This window comes from Piliocolobus tephrosceles, chromosome 5 (assembly GCF_002776525.5).
Source record: "Piliocolobus tephrosceles isolate RC106 chromosome 5, ASM277652v3, whole genome shotgun sequence".
Taxonomy (NCBI): Eukaryota; Metazoa; Chordata; class Mammalia; order Primates; family Cercopithecidae; genus Piliocolobus; species Piliocolobus tephrosceles.
Window position 1 is genome coordinate 81,995,986 of NC_045438.1, and position 13,681 is coordinate 82,009,666.

Below are 13,681 nucleotides of genomic sequence, written 5' to 3' on the forward strand. Positions count from 1 at the left end.
GTGCAGTGGTTCAAATGATTCTCTTGCCTCAACCACCTCAGTAGCTGGGATTACAGGCACCCCCACAGGGCCTGGCTATTTTTTGTATTTTTAGTAGAGATGGGGTTTCACCATGTTGGCCAGGCTGGTCTTGAACTCGTGACCTCAAGGGATCCACCCACCGCAGCCTCCCAAAGTGCTGGGATTACAGGCATGAGCCACCATGCCCAGCCAGTAATATTCAATTTGTTGATCTAGGTGCTGGTTATATGGATGTGCTCACTTTGAGAAGATGCATCGAACTGTGAATTTGTGCTCTTCATAATAAGTATGTTGTACTTTAGTAAAAAGTTTACCTAAAAATTCATTAGATTTATTATCCCATATGCATGCAACTTTTCATGGATGAAAAACTGCTATATCCTTTTTTTTTTTTTTTTTTTTTTTGAGATTTAGTCTTGCTCTGTTGCCCAGGCTGGAGGCGCAATCTCAGCTCACTGCAAGGTCCGCCTCCCAGGTTCATGCCATTTTCCTGCCTCTGCCTCCCGAGTAGCTGGGACTACAGGAGTCCGCCACCATGCCCGGCTAATTTTTTTGTATTTTTAGTAGAGACGGGGTTTCACACTGTGTTAGCCAGGATGGTATTGATCTCCTGCCCTCTTGATCCACCCCCCTCAGCCTCCCAAAGTGCCACCATGCCTGTCAAAAACTGCTATATCTTTGTAGGTGGTATGTAAGAAAACTAAACAAGGGAGGAAAAAAGGAACAGGATAGAACCAGCTTCTGAAATACATGAATGAGGCCACGTGAGCTGAGAGCAAAGGACCAAGCTGGAGTAAAGTGTAACCCAAAGTCTATAGGATGGTGTATCCATCCAATATGACCATTTTTAGGGTAAAGTCAAATGTCAGAGTTGACCATTATTATTAGTCCCCTTTTAAAAGAAGACTAAGGGAGGGGAATATCACACACTGGGGCCTGTCAGCGGGTAGAGGGCTAGAGAAGGGATAGCATTAGGAGAAATACCTAATGTAGATGACAGGTTGATGGGTGCAGCAAACCACCATGGCACGTGTATACCTATGTAACAAACCTGCAGTTCCGCACATGTATCCCACAACTTAAAGTGTAATACAAATAAAATAAAAGAAGACTAACAGGCCAGGCATGGAGGCTCACGCCTGTAATCTCAGCACTTTGGGAGGCGAGGAGGTTGGATCAGTTGAAGCCAGGAGTTTGAGACCAGCATGGCCAATATGGTGAAACTCCATCTCCACTAAAAATACAAAACTGAGTTGGGGATGATGGTGCACACTTGTAATCCCAGCTATTTGGAAAGCGGAGGCAGGAGAAGCACTTGAACCCGGGAGGTAGAGGCTATAGTAAGCTGAGATTGAACCACTGCACTGAAGTCTGGGTGACAAAGCAAGACGCTATTTCAAAAAAATAAAAATGAAAAATGAAAGAAGACTAACAGATGAAGATCCGACCTGGGGCATGAAGTAACGTAATTTTTCTCACAACAAGACTGGAACTCTATTTCTAGAAACAGTGTGAAATCACAGAAGCCAGGATTTGAATATAGAACTAGCCACTTATTAGCTGTATGATATTGGGCATATTTAACCTATCTGAGCCCTAATCTATTCATCTGTAAAAGGGAGACAATAAAACCTACCATGTGGAGTTGTGAAGATTAAGCAAATAATATATATGAAATGCCGATCCACAGTCTAGCTTAAATAACAATAATTATTGTTCCTGCTCTGTCCATTAGGTGTAAATACTTTGAAGAAAAAATATGTCTCTACTTGGAATTATTTAAGTTTGCTTAAAGGCAAAATAGAATGTTTTGGTCAAACAATCATTTTATTTTTCCATGGTAGCACTAAACCCATTTTTAGTACCAAAAATGATTTCTACATGCTGAAAGAATGTGATTTGGTGTTTTTCCCCTCTAGTTTTTGAACATAATGCAGTACATGTAGCTTAAAGGCTTCTAAGTAGGTACTGACTGTTGATGCTTAAGCTCTTCGTAGTTAATATAAACCCTGGATTTACAGGGGCTTCAATTTCCTTTACAACAGTTGCCTGAGTAGGATTTATCACCCTTGTCCTAGTGTACTCAGGAGGATAGACAAGGTGAAAAGAACAGCCTAGCTAGTTAGACTGCCTTAATGTGAAAGTGTCTTTGAGCAAGCACTAGCTTTAATTTTCCCTCCAAAATCAAAATATGATGCAGTTGTGTTTACACAGGGCTTGGATCTAGATCTTGACTTTACTTGTATATACTTACCTAAATGCTTAAGTATTTGGGATTTTCCCTCTATAAATTACCTCTGTGGTAATCATATGCTGTTTGAGTAGTATGAAATAGGTCCACATCTACAAAAAGCTTTGTTAATTTAAGCAGAAATCTGGTAACATAAAAACTCTTTACAGTAACATGGAACCCAGATGAAACCCACAAATGCAAGTTTAGAGATTGAGTGATACTCTCTCCTTCATTTACCCTGCTGCTTTGATAGTTGAGACTCGGTGAACCGGAACCAAATTCACAAGGGGCAAGCTTGCCATTTCCAGTCTCTTAGATTAAATTGAAGTCTTGTTTTTAATTTCATTTCCTTTTTTATTTAAAAAAAGAACTTGTTATTCACTTTTCACAACTATACTAAAATGTAAGTTAACTGTCCCAGTGTTGCCTCTCTGCCTGGTTGGTCATTGGATAAAACACAAATGTATTATCAAAAATAGCCTTGGTGCGGGCAGCCCAGCACAGCCATCATAGTCAGCTGAGGAAGACTCTCAGGAATGAAATAACCAGTATCTGGGAATCCCCTACCTGGTGTTATACAAAAAATCATTAACATGTTTATACTCAAGTCCATTTCAGGTATCGGAAAAGAATAGCTGGGGTTTACTCCATATCTTAAAGAGAAAATTATCAGGAAAATAGAATTAATCCTTGAGTTGAGCAAAGATTTATTGCCAACAGTTTTCTAGTTTTGAACCTTGACTCTGCTATTGATAGTCCTTGTCATTCTCAGCAAGTTTTTGAGCCTCAATGTTACCATCTACGACACAGGAATAATACAAGCATGCTTTATTTTCTGCAGTTAATGTACCTGTGAAAACTTGTGTGAATTGAATTGTGGAAAATAAAATTACAAGCTTTGAGTATATTAGAAAAAAAATCAATATTTTAAGAAACCTCAAGATGAATCCTTTTGTCAAGTAAAGAATCTTCTTTATACCTTATTTTTTAAAATAAACAAAATTTTTAGTATTACATTCTTTAAAACTAGAACACATTTTAAAAGGGAAAGAATGGTGATTTTTGTGGTCCTCATGGCCATGGGCTTCCCTCTCCTCTTGGAAGGTTTCTCAGGAACCACCTTGCTCTGCTTAGCTCCTTGCTGTAGTGCTGGGGTGGGAAGGTAGGGTGGCCAAAGGGGGGTCTGTGCTTGCAGGATGATTCCTCAGGCATTAAAAACACTCTGTGTTATTGAGAGGATTAAGGGAATGGGCAGTAGAAACCAGCGCTGGGGAGATGGAAGGTAAGAAGAAGAGGCGGACTTAGGGCTGATGAGGAAGTTTAAAGCAGAACTGGTAGAGCACTTGATGTGTTTGAGAAACAAATCATTGCATGTGATTTAGATGTGATGAATGGAGAGTGACTGAAGGTTAGAGGTAGAGGTAAGGGCCAGGTTACACAAAGCCTCACAGACCAGGATATGATGCCTGTGCTTTATCATAACCTCAGTGTGAGGCCCTGCAGGGGCTTTGAACAGAGGGGTGACATGACACCATTCACATGATAGGAAAATCTTTTCACTGCTAGGTGAGTATGGGTTGGACATAGGCAAGAGTGGAAGCAGAGACTGTTTAGGAGCCACTGCACTTGCAGTAGCAAGGGCAGGAAAGTCTACAACTTGGATGGAGATGGATAGCAGTGGACAGGTTCTATAAATGGAATTTGAGGGTAGAATTACCAGGTATGGCTGAAAGATGGAATATAAGGCAGTGAGGGGAGGAGGGAGCGAATGATGACTCCTAGGTTTCTAGAATGAGTGTCTGAGTGCCCTTCACTCTTCCCTTATTTCTCCATAGTCTTTTGGATATAATCTCAGTATTTCTATTACTCCAGCTATCACTCTATTCACAGCTATTCTCCAGCTCGAACCTCTCTTCTGAGTTTCAGACCCATATTTCCAACTGCCTGCTGCATATCAAATGCAATATCCCCTTCGTCATCACCCCCATGCTCAAAAACTATGAATGCTTCCTTATTGATGAAGAAATTAAGAGCAAATATCCATGTCTAGTATTCAAAATCCTCTGCCACATAGACACCAGCTCATTTTAGGAGCACTGTCCAAAGAAGTGGCATGACATTGTGGGAAAGAATACGCAGAAGGGGATGGTAGGATCCCCTTGGGTTGGACATGAGCAGATTGAATATGGGGCTGTGCCTGGATTATCCAAAGAAATGAAGAGCTGCTCCTTAAGAAGGCTTTTCACAAAAATACTGTTCATCTTAGAATCAGACCCATCCCAGTTTGTAATAGGTGTCTGAAGGAAACTCTAGTGGAAATTGGCTCCTTTTGTCTGCCCAACACCCTTCTGCCCCTTAAGATGGAAATGTGCCAACCATAGTTTCTCTCTCTCTTTCCTTAATGGCAGGTCCATGGCATAAGCCCGTGATCCAGCAGGGACACACAAAGGCCCATCAGAGGTGTGCATATGGACCCTGGGAGAGGAAGTGTTGTTGCCCCTCCCCAGAGGTGTGGAGCATAAGGACCTACAGTAAGGAGCCTGGAGCTGCTGGTGACCACCTTTCCCTTCACATGGCGAGTACCAGCTTGAGTATGAGACCAGCAAAGAGGAAAATGAAGCTGAGAGAGTGTCAGGGCCCCTGGACTTGGCAGTCGCACAAGGCAAATGGTGACTATAAGGATGGTGGCTCAGAGGGAAAAGTGAAACATTCCAGCCCACTGTCCTCATCGCAGGGAGTCAATGTTTCATTTCCCCTAAACCTGCTCCTTGCCCTTGTGGTACTCCTTGTCCACTGTTATCCACCCCCGCCCTGGGCCTCCACTCAAGCCAGGGGAGGGGCCACTGAGGTTTCCTTACCTCCCACCTCACAGGCAGGCCTCCATGAGAGCAGCAGTCCTGGTTTCTCTCTGGCCACTCCACGCATCCCTACCACACTAGAGCTTTGAGAAGCATGCATAACTACTCCACTACCTCTGCCCTCTCAGTCACCAAACTGCGCCCACCCCGGGTTCCCAGTGGATTACTTCAATCCTAAATAGAACGAATTATCTAAACATTTTGAGAATTGTTCAAGGCAAAATATGGCACCAGTATATCACAGAGTTGGATATAAAACATAACCTTATTTATTGGAGATCAAAAGCAGGAGCATTGAAACACACACATACACATACACACTCCTACTACACATACATACACACAGCACAAAACTCTGAATTAGTAAGGTTTGGATAGACGCAATAGAGTATATCCTTTCAGCTGTGAAACAGCAACCGCTGTTCCTGATTTTTAATAAACTTATGATAGATTGAAGAGATTTTTATTGCATTGATTCCACATTTGGGGCCAGATTCTCTTTGTACCTTCTTCTTTGAGTGAATATAGAATGTCTTTGGATGAGCACTGGCTCTGTCAGGCCATTACAGTTACTGTTTTAGAATACTAACTGTGACACTAGTGACCTAGTGGCATTAATGCACCTTTCAAAAGTGCCCAGTTTTCTCCTTGGAAGTAATTTCAGCAGTGATAGGCTACAACTGAGTAATTTCTGATAAGCAATTAGCACATATCAAATCAAGGCACATTATTCAAGGTTTTATACTGCTAGTGGAGATATAGCAGGGGTTACCCATTAAAAAGCATCTGTGAAAAACTTCTGCTACTATTATGGAAGCAGTGGGCAATATTCAAATCGAGGCAACTCAACTATTTAAATAAATGTATTTTTAATCATGAAATGTCACTGTTCTGCAGACCTGTTTTTCCTATTAACATGTGGGAGATAATGTTAATGAGATTTAGTTAGTGTTTTAAAAGCAATTGAAGTCTTATTATGAAAGGCACCAGAAGAGGACACAGCAGTATTCTTCTAAGCTGTGAATCATTCCATATCTGGGTGAAATCTGATAGTGTGGAAATCTACATGGGAACCATCTAAACAACAAAAACATAGACAACAACACAAAATGTCTCCCAAACACTCCTACTCTATATCACTTTTCATACCTAAAATGAAACAAGAAAGGACACTACGGTTGGAAACTTTAATGTGGGGAGGGTCCCCATGTTGATATTTTAGAAAACAGTTCATTCTTGAAGTACGAATGTATTTGAGTTCTCAGTCATTGTATTTACCCATCAATAGTGCCTGTAAAGAAAGAGTATCCTACACACAGCATATGCTGAAGGTGAAGGCCTGGGTGACCGTGATTTGTTCCTTGGGACACCCCTCCCCTCTCACCACCCACCTCAAGCTGGTAAGTTGATTGGACCAGGGTTGGGCAGCCAATCCATGCCTGGCCTGTGTTAAATCATAAATGGAGTCAATCAGATTTTTTTCTCACACGCGTTTGAACTAAAATCTAGTAAATAAGAAAGTAGGAGCTGAAGCTAAAAGGACAGGCATAGAATGATCATGAGGAGTCAGATATTTAAAGGACATATTTGTTTTTAAAAGTTTTAGAAAACAGAAATTATGGATGTAAAGGGATATCTCGGCTGGATCCCAAGCCAATGCTCAAATTGGCTTGTATGTGAGGTAGAAGAAGCCGTAAAGATCTTCTGTACATTCACAGTATATGCAAGGGCCATGCAATAAGAATCCAGCTACAGGCTGGGTGCAGTGGCTCACGCCTGTAATCCTAGCACTTTGGGAGGCCGGGGCGGGCAGATCACAAGGTCAGGAGATCGAGACCATCCTGGCTAACCATGGTGGAGATGGTGAAACCCCATCTCTACTAAAAATACAAAAAATTAGCTGGGTGTGGTGACGGGCACCTGTAGTCCCAGCTACTGGGGAGGAGAATGGCATGAACCTGGGAGGCAGAGCTTGCAGTGAGCCGAGATCGCGCCACTGCACTCCAGCCTGGGCGACAGAGCAAGACTCCGTCTCAAAAAAAAAAAAAAAGAATCCAGCTACATTCCTCAGTTTTCCTGGGCTTGCACGCACTAGCAAGTCTGTTTGACAGGCCAGGGAAGAAGAGAAGGAGAGTGACAGGGGCTAAATTGCACGGAGCAACTAACCCCTGGAAGGCAAACCCCCAAAACAATGGAGAAATCCCATAGGGTAGACTAGAAGAAGAAGGGCTTGGGTGTGGGATGAGAAGAGTGGCTTTGAATACAGTCTGAGGCTCTGTCTGAAATCCAGACTTTCCCTCACTATCTCTGTCCCTAGGGAGGAGTGGTGTCATCCAACCAAAACAACTCATACATACATGCACACAGCACACCAACCCACAAAACTCTGAATTAGTAAGGTGTGAATAGATACAATAGAGTGTGCCTCTATTGTGCTTCCCACGCTTCCCATGGGAATCATCGTCCCCCATATCACCTAGATTAGAGAAGGCTAACAGAAGAAGTCATTTTCTTAGGAGGGAGATGCCTGCAAGTGAGTGAACAGATGTCCTGGGTGTATCAGAGGTCAGGGATGGCCAGCACCTCTGTGGAGCAGCATGGGCCATGCTATCGAGAAACATGAACGAGGGCTGGAGTGGCAGCCAGAACAGCCATGGCAGAGCCACAGAAGCTAACAGAGCCATCTCCCCAATCCCCCACTGAGTCGAGGCAGAGCTGAGGTTCTGTGACTTGGCAAATGGAGACTAGCAATCCAATGGATCCATGGACAATTTACTCCAGGAGACATACCCAGATGCTCACTGGATGGGGCTGAGATTCACATCATGACTCCCCAAGTAAACAGAAAAAGCTGATCAGAAGCTCAAGGAATGGAGCAGAGATACTCAGAGAAAATCAGAACCCCACAGCCCTTCAGAGACGAACCTGATAGCTTTAAAATTCTAGTTTCAAATTGAATCCATGTTTCCTTACAATTACTCCCCTGACCCATTTCTCATAGTGCCTTGGAAAGGTCTCTACTTCTTGCAACAGAAGAACAATCTAATTAAACAACAAAATTAAAAGATCCAAGTACAAATAACCCCATCATTTCTTTGACCTCCAGCAAATCACCAAGTTGTTGTTGTTTGCCTGCGTGACTAGCACGCTTGTCCTACTGCTCTGTGCTTCTCCTACTTCCCTCCTTGGGCCTGTCCTGGTAGCTGACAGGTTTACAATCTTCTCGAGCTGGCATGTGCCAGACTGCTCACCTCTGGTCTGACTGTGGACTAGAAGTAGCATTACCACGTTAGTGCTTCTGGGAGTGGGAGCGAGGAGTAGAAAAGGATACAGAAATGCAGCAGAGAGGAACTGCACAGGAAGTAGAAGAAAAGAAGCAAACCAAGACTAGATATGGTGGCTGCTAAGTGGTTCCATAGAAATGATAGAGTAAGTGGAGGATATGAAAGCCCTTCAAGGAGAGCCAAAATCCTGCCTTGCACCATTCCACCTTGAAGCTACCTATCCACCATGCCAATCTGGTCCATATTTCTCAATCTCATGCTCACCAAAATTAAAGGCACCACTAACATGAGAATCAAACAAGACACCAAATCTCTTAGCCAGTCAAGTCTAGAAAGCAATCTTTGGCATTTTGTCGGCAACAAAGTACAAGTTTCCATTTTTAATTTTGGGAACATCCATATTGTACAATTTACTATTTTCCCCAAAGCCACCAGTGATATTTGCCGTCTACTTGGTATCTGGACCAAACCCAAACATTTGCTAGCAGAGGCAGCTTATACTGGCTTGGGCATCCTTGCATGTTGGTCATGAGAACAGGTCCTGGAGCCAGAATTCGTGAGTTCAAATCGTGCCTCTGGTACTTGATAGGAGTATGTCATTAGAAAATCATTTCACTCCTCTCTGCCAAGTTTACTACTTCCCAGGGTGCTTGGGGTGACCAACCCTCCTAGACTGCCCCAGACTAAAGGGCTTCTTGAGATGTGGGATTTTCAGTGCTAAAGCTGGGAAAGTTCTAGGCAAACTGGAATGGGTTGGTCATCCAGAGATAAAATAAGATATTGCAGGTAAAGCACTAAGAATATGAGTGTTCAACACATGTTAGCCATTGACATTACACGAACCTGCTGCTAATGTGACTACTGGAATGGTCATGCTTTCCCCTACACTTGGGACTCTGGGACAAGGTCCTGGACTTTTCTCAAAAGCAGGACCCCTTCCATTTACACAAAGTCCTAGTACTGAGAATAGGACCAAGAAGAAGGTGTGTATGCCTGTGCTGATAGTGAAGTCCATAAGAAGATGGAGAGTGAGTCAGACCCCAGGCTCCTCTTCTGGCCCAGAATAATGCCAGAAGCCAACCCTCTTTCACCATCCTCCCCTAGACCTAAGCCATGCTGGCTTTCTGGCAGATCTACAGACAGAATTTGATCTACTGAGCAAAAACGTCTAGTTTGTAGAGTCAGATTGCCCCTCGGAACCCCCTGACTTCCCTGCTAGGAGTTTCAAGGAGTTTCTGAAGAATGAAAGGGGCTGTCAAAATCAGGACAACCCTGCACACTCTGGTCTGCCATCCTGTGGGTTCCATTTCTTGCAGATTCTCCAAACATTTTATCTCTGAGGGCCTTGTGAGTTTCCTCACCTGGTCTCAGATATAGAAGAGAATGGTGTACACTTCAATGCAAGGCTTAAGTACTTACAAGTTCTAGACCGCCTGAGTGTGATCGAGGGCAGCTTATCCTCTTTAAACTTTGATTCCACATTTGAAAAGTTGAGTTAATAATTATCAGTATTCCCTAAGCACTTACTATGTCCTAAGGATCTGACATACAATATCTTAACTAAACTTCAAGACAAGCCAAAAAGGTATGCATTTTAGAAATCCCTTATTATAGGACTCTGAGGCACAGAGAGATTAAATAACTCAAACTCAGAAAGTCTGACTCCAGAACTCAAACTCTCAATTCTACGTCTGCCTCATGGGGTTATTGTGAAAAACAAATTAACACATGCATAGACACTTTGTACATTGTAAATGCTCAATAAATACTAGGTATCTTTTTTTAAATTTTATTTTACTTTAAGTTCTGGGATACATGTGCAGAATGTGTAGGTTTGTTACATAGGTACACACGTGCTTTGGTGGTTTGCCGCACCTATCAACTCTATCAAACCTATCATCTAGGTTTTAAGCCCTGCATGCATTAGGTATTTGTCCCACTGTTCTCCCTCCCTTTGGCCCCTACCCCTCGACAAGCCCTGGTGTGTGATGCTCCCCTGCCTTGAGGTATCATTTTTTAAGAAGGAGGAGGAGGGCTGAAAAGATAGTCAAGGTAAATGGTTCAGCATCAGTATACCCTTTGTTCACATATAAGAATAGACAGTGTGTCTACTAAGCCAAGCTAATACTATTAGACAAATTTAACAAGTGTTTATTGAGCACATACTCACTGACAAGTGCTATACAAAGAACTTGGGGTCTAGCTCTGAGCAAAACCAGACACCGTTTCTACCATCCTGAAGCTTATGGCCCAGAGAAAAAGATAAAAAATGAACAAATGACTCCACTTGAAAAAAGAGGAATAAATGAACAATTCAAAAAGGAAATTTAAGAAAACAATTCCATTTATAATAGTAATAGAAGAATAAAATATTTGGGAATAAACTTAACCAAGGAAGCAAAAGACTTACATACTTAAAAATTATAAAGTATTACTAAAAGAAATTAAACATGAAATAAATGGATAGATATCTCATGTTCATGAATTCAAACACTTAATATTGTTAAAATAGCAATACTATCCAAGATTATCTACAGACTTAATGCATTTCCTATGGAAATCCCAATGGTGTTTTTTGCAGAAATAGAAAAATCTATCTTAATTAATATGAAATCCCAAGGGACCTTGAATAGCCAACACAGTCTTCAAAAGGGAAAAATTTGAAGATCTCACACTTCCTGATTTCAAAACTTATTACAAAACTATGGTAATCAAAACAGCATTGTACTGGCAAAAAGACACACATATACACAAGAGAGCCTAGAAGAAAACCTCTCACATATATGGTCAAATGATTTTTGACAAGATTGTCAAGACCATTAATGGGGAAAGGAGAGTCTTTTCAACCATGCTGGAAAAATTGGATATCCACATACAAATGAATGAAGACAGACCTTACCTAATACCATATACAAAAATCAACTCGAAAATGGATCAAAGACCTAAACATAAAAGCTAAAATTATCAAACTCTTAGAAGAAAATACAGGGAGAAAACTCCTTGACATTGAATTTGGCAATGATTTATTGGATATGACACCGAAAACACAGGCAACAAAAGTAAAAATAGTCAAATTAGGCTACATCAAAATTTAAAACTGTCCATCAAAGGACACAATCAATAGAGTGAAAAGGAAATCTAAAAAATGACAGAAAATATTTGCAAATTATCTATCTGATAAGGGGTTCGTATCCAGAACATACGAAAAACTCCTACAACTCAACAATAACAACACAACCCAATCAATAAATGGGCAAGCTGAACACAGTGGCTCATGCGTGTAATCCCAGTACTCTGAGAGGCCAAGGAGGGCGGATCACTTGAGGCCAGGAATTCAAGACCAGTCTCAGCAACAAGTAAGACCCTGTCTCTACAAAAAAAAAAAAAACTTAAAAATTAGTCAGGTATTGTGGTGTGTACCTGTAGTTAGAGCTACTTGGGAGGAAGAGGCAGAAGAATCACTCAAGGCCAGGAGTTTGAGGCTGTGGTAAGCTGTAATTGTGCCGCTGCATTCTAGCCTGGGCAACAGAGCGAGACCTTGTCATAGATAGATAGATAGATAGATAGATAGATAGATAGATAGATAGATAGACAGACGGGCAGGCAAAGGAATGTAATGGACATTTCTCCAAAGAAGATACACAACTGGCCAGCAAGCACATATACAAAATTCTCAATATCACTAATCATTAGGGAAATGCAAATCAAAACCACAATAAGATACCACCTTATACCCATTAGGATGGCAGCTATTAAAAAAAAAAACTAACGTGAAAAAAATAAAATAAAAAGTATTGGTGATGATGTGGAGAAATTGATACCTAGAGTAGTCAAATTCGTAGATACAAACAGTTGAAAAGCAGTTTTCAGGGGCTGAGGAGTTGTTTTCATGTTTTGCAAGATGAAAGGCATTCTGGAGATTGGTTGCACAACAATGTGAATGTACTCAACACTTCTGAACTGTACATTTAAAAATGATTAAGATGATAAATTGTATGTTATGTGGATTTTACCATAATTTAAAAAGTAAATTTTAAAAAAGAGGGGGTGGATATAATTATAATAATTGCTGCAAAGGATTTAGGTCCAAGGTACCTATAAAGAGGATCTGACCTGGGTAGTAGTGAGGAAAGCTTCACTTAGCTGAGAGCAGGATGAGTAGGAGTTTGCTGGGGGGAAGAAAAGAGGTAGAAAGAACATTATATGCAAAAATCCTCATGAGGTGAGTGATCTTCATGTACGTGGGATGTGGGATGCTTTCTTAGGTATCAACCAAGTATAAACCTTTGTTTTCTCTTGACTATTTCTGTTTTTAAAAATGGAGACATAACTTGTCAACATAGATTGCAAAAACCTTAAGTGAACATCTCAATAAATTTAGTAAAACACTTTGAATCCAGTAACAGTCAAAAAAGGTGCAATTGTGCTTCCTTTATCCCTTCCTGTCGCTTCCCCTAATGCTTCCCTGGGCTGAGCTTTCCACAGTGAAGGAGACTAAAGAGATAGGACAACTAACTGTAACCCATGATCCTGACTCAAACTTTGCTCCAGAAAGCAAATAGATATTGTTGGTACAGTTGGTGAAATTTGAATAGGGTCTCTGGATTGGGTGGTATTGTTATACTGATGCTCACTTTCTGATTTGGATGTTGTGTTGCGGTTATGTAGCATTATTCCTTTTGAAAATGTGCACTGATGCATTTAGCAGCTGATGGAGCATCACCGTTGACAACTTACTTTCAAATTATTCAGAAAGAGAATAATGGTAATGGGTGTTTATATTAGATATTTATGCAGGCGTACAGAGAGAGAAAGAGAGAACAAATATGTGAAAATATTAACAATTGGGATATCTGCATGAAGGAGATATGGTAGTTCTGTGTATTACTCTTGCAACTTTTCCTAAAGTTTAACATTATTCCAAGATCAATTATTTTTAGAAGATACTCTCTATGATGGCAATGGACTCACAGGTGAGGCAGCAGGTAAGAGAAGTGAGACTAGACATAAAGATAAATATTTTATCTGTCACTGAATTTGAAAAAGCAAAGTGTCAGAGAAAAGAATTAGTGTTCACTTAGCTCTTGCCAGAATGAAGTAGGTTATCCTACAAATAACCCACTTACGGTTATCATAAATTAATAAATAAGCATTCCGATTCAGCATTTGCTTTCATTAGCATAAGTTGGTCATCAGGTCTGGGAGCATGGGTTCCTCCTCTAGACAACGGCCAGCTACGAATCTTAAGACATCTTGTATCCCAACCCACTTCCCTAGCACCATCC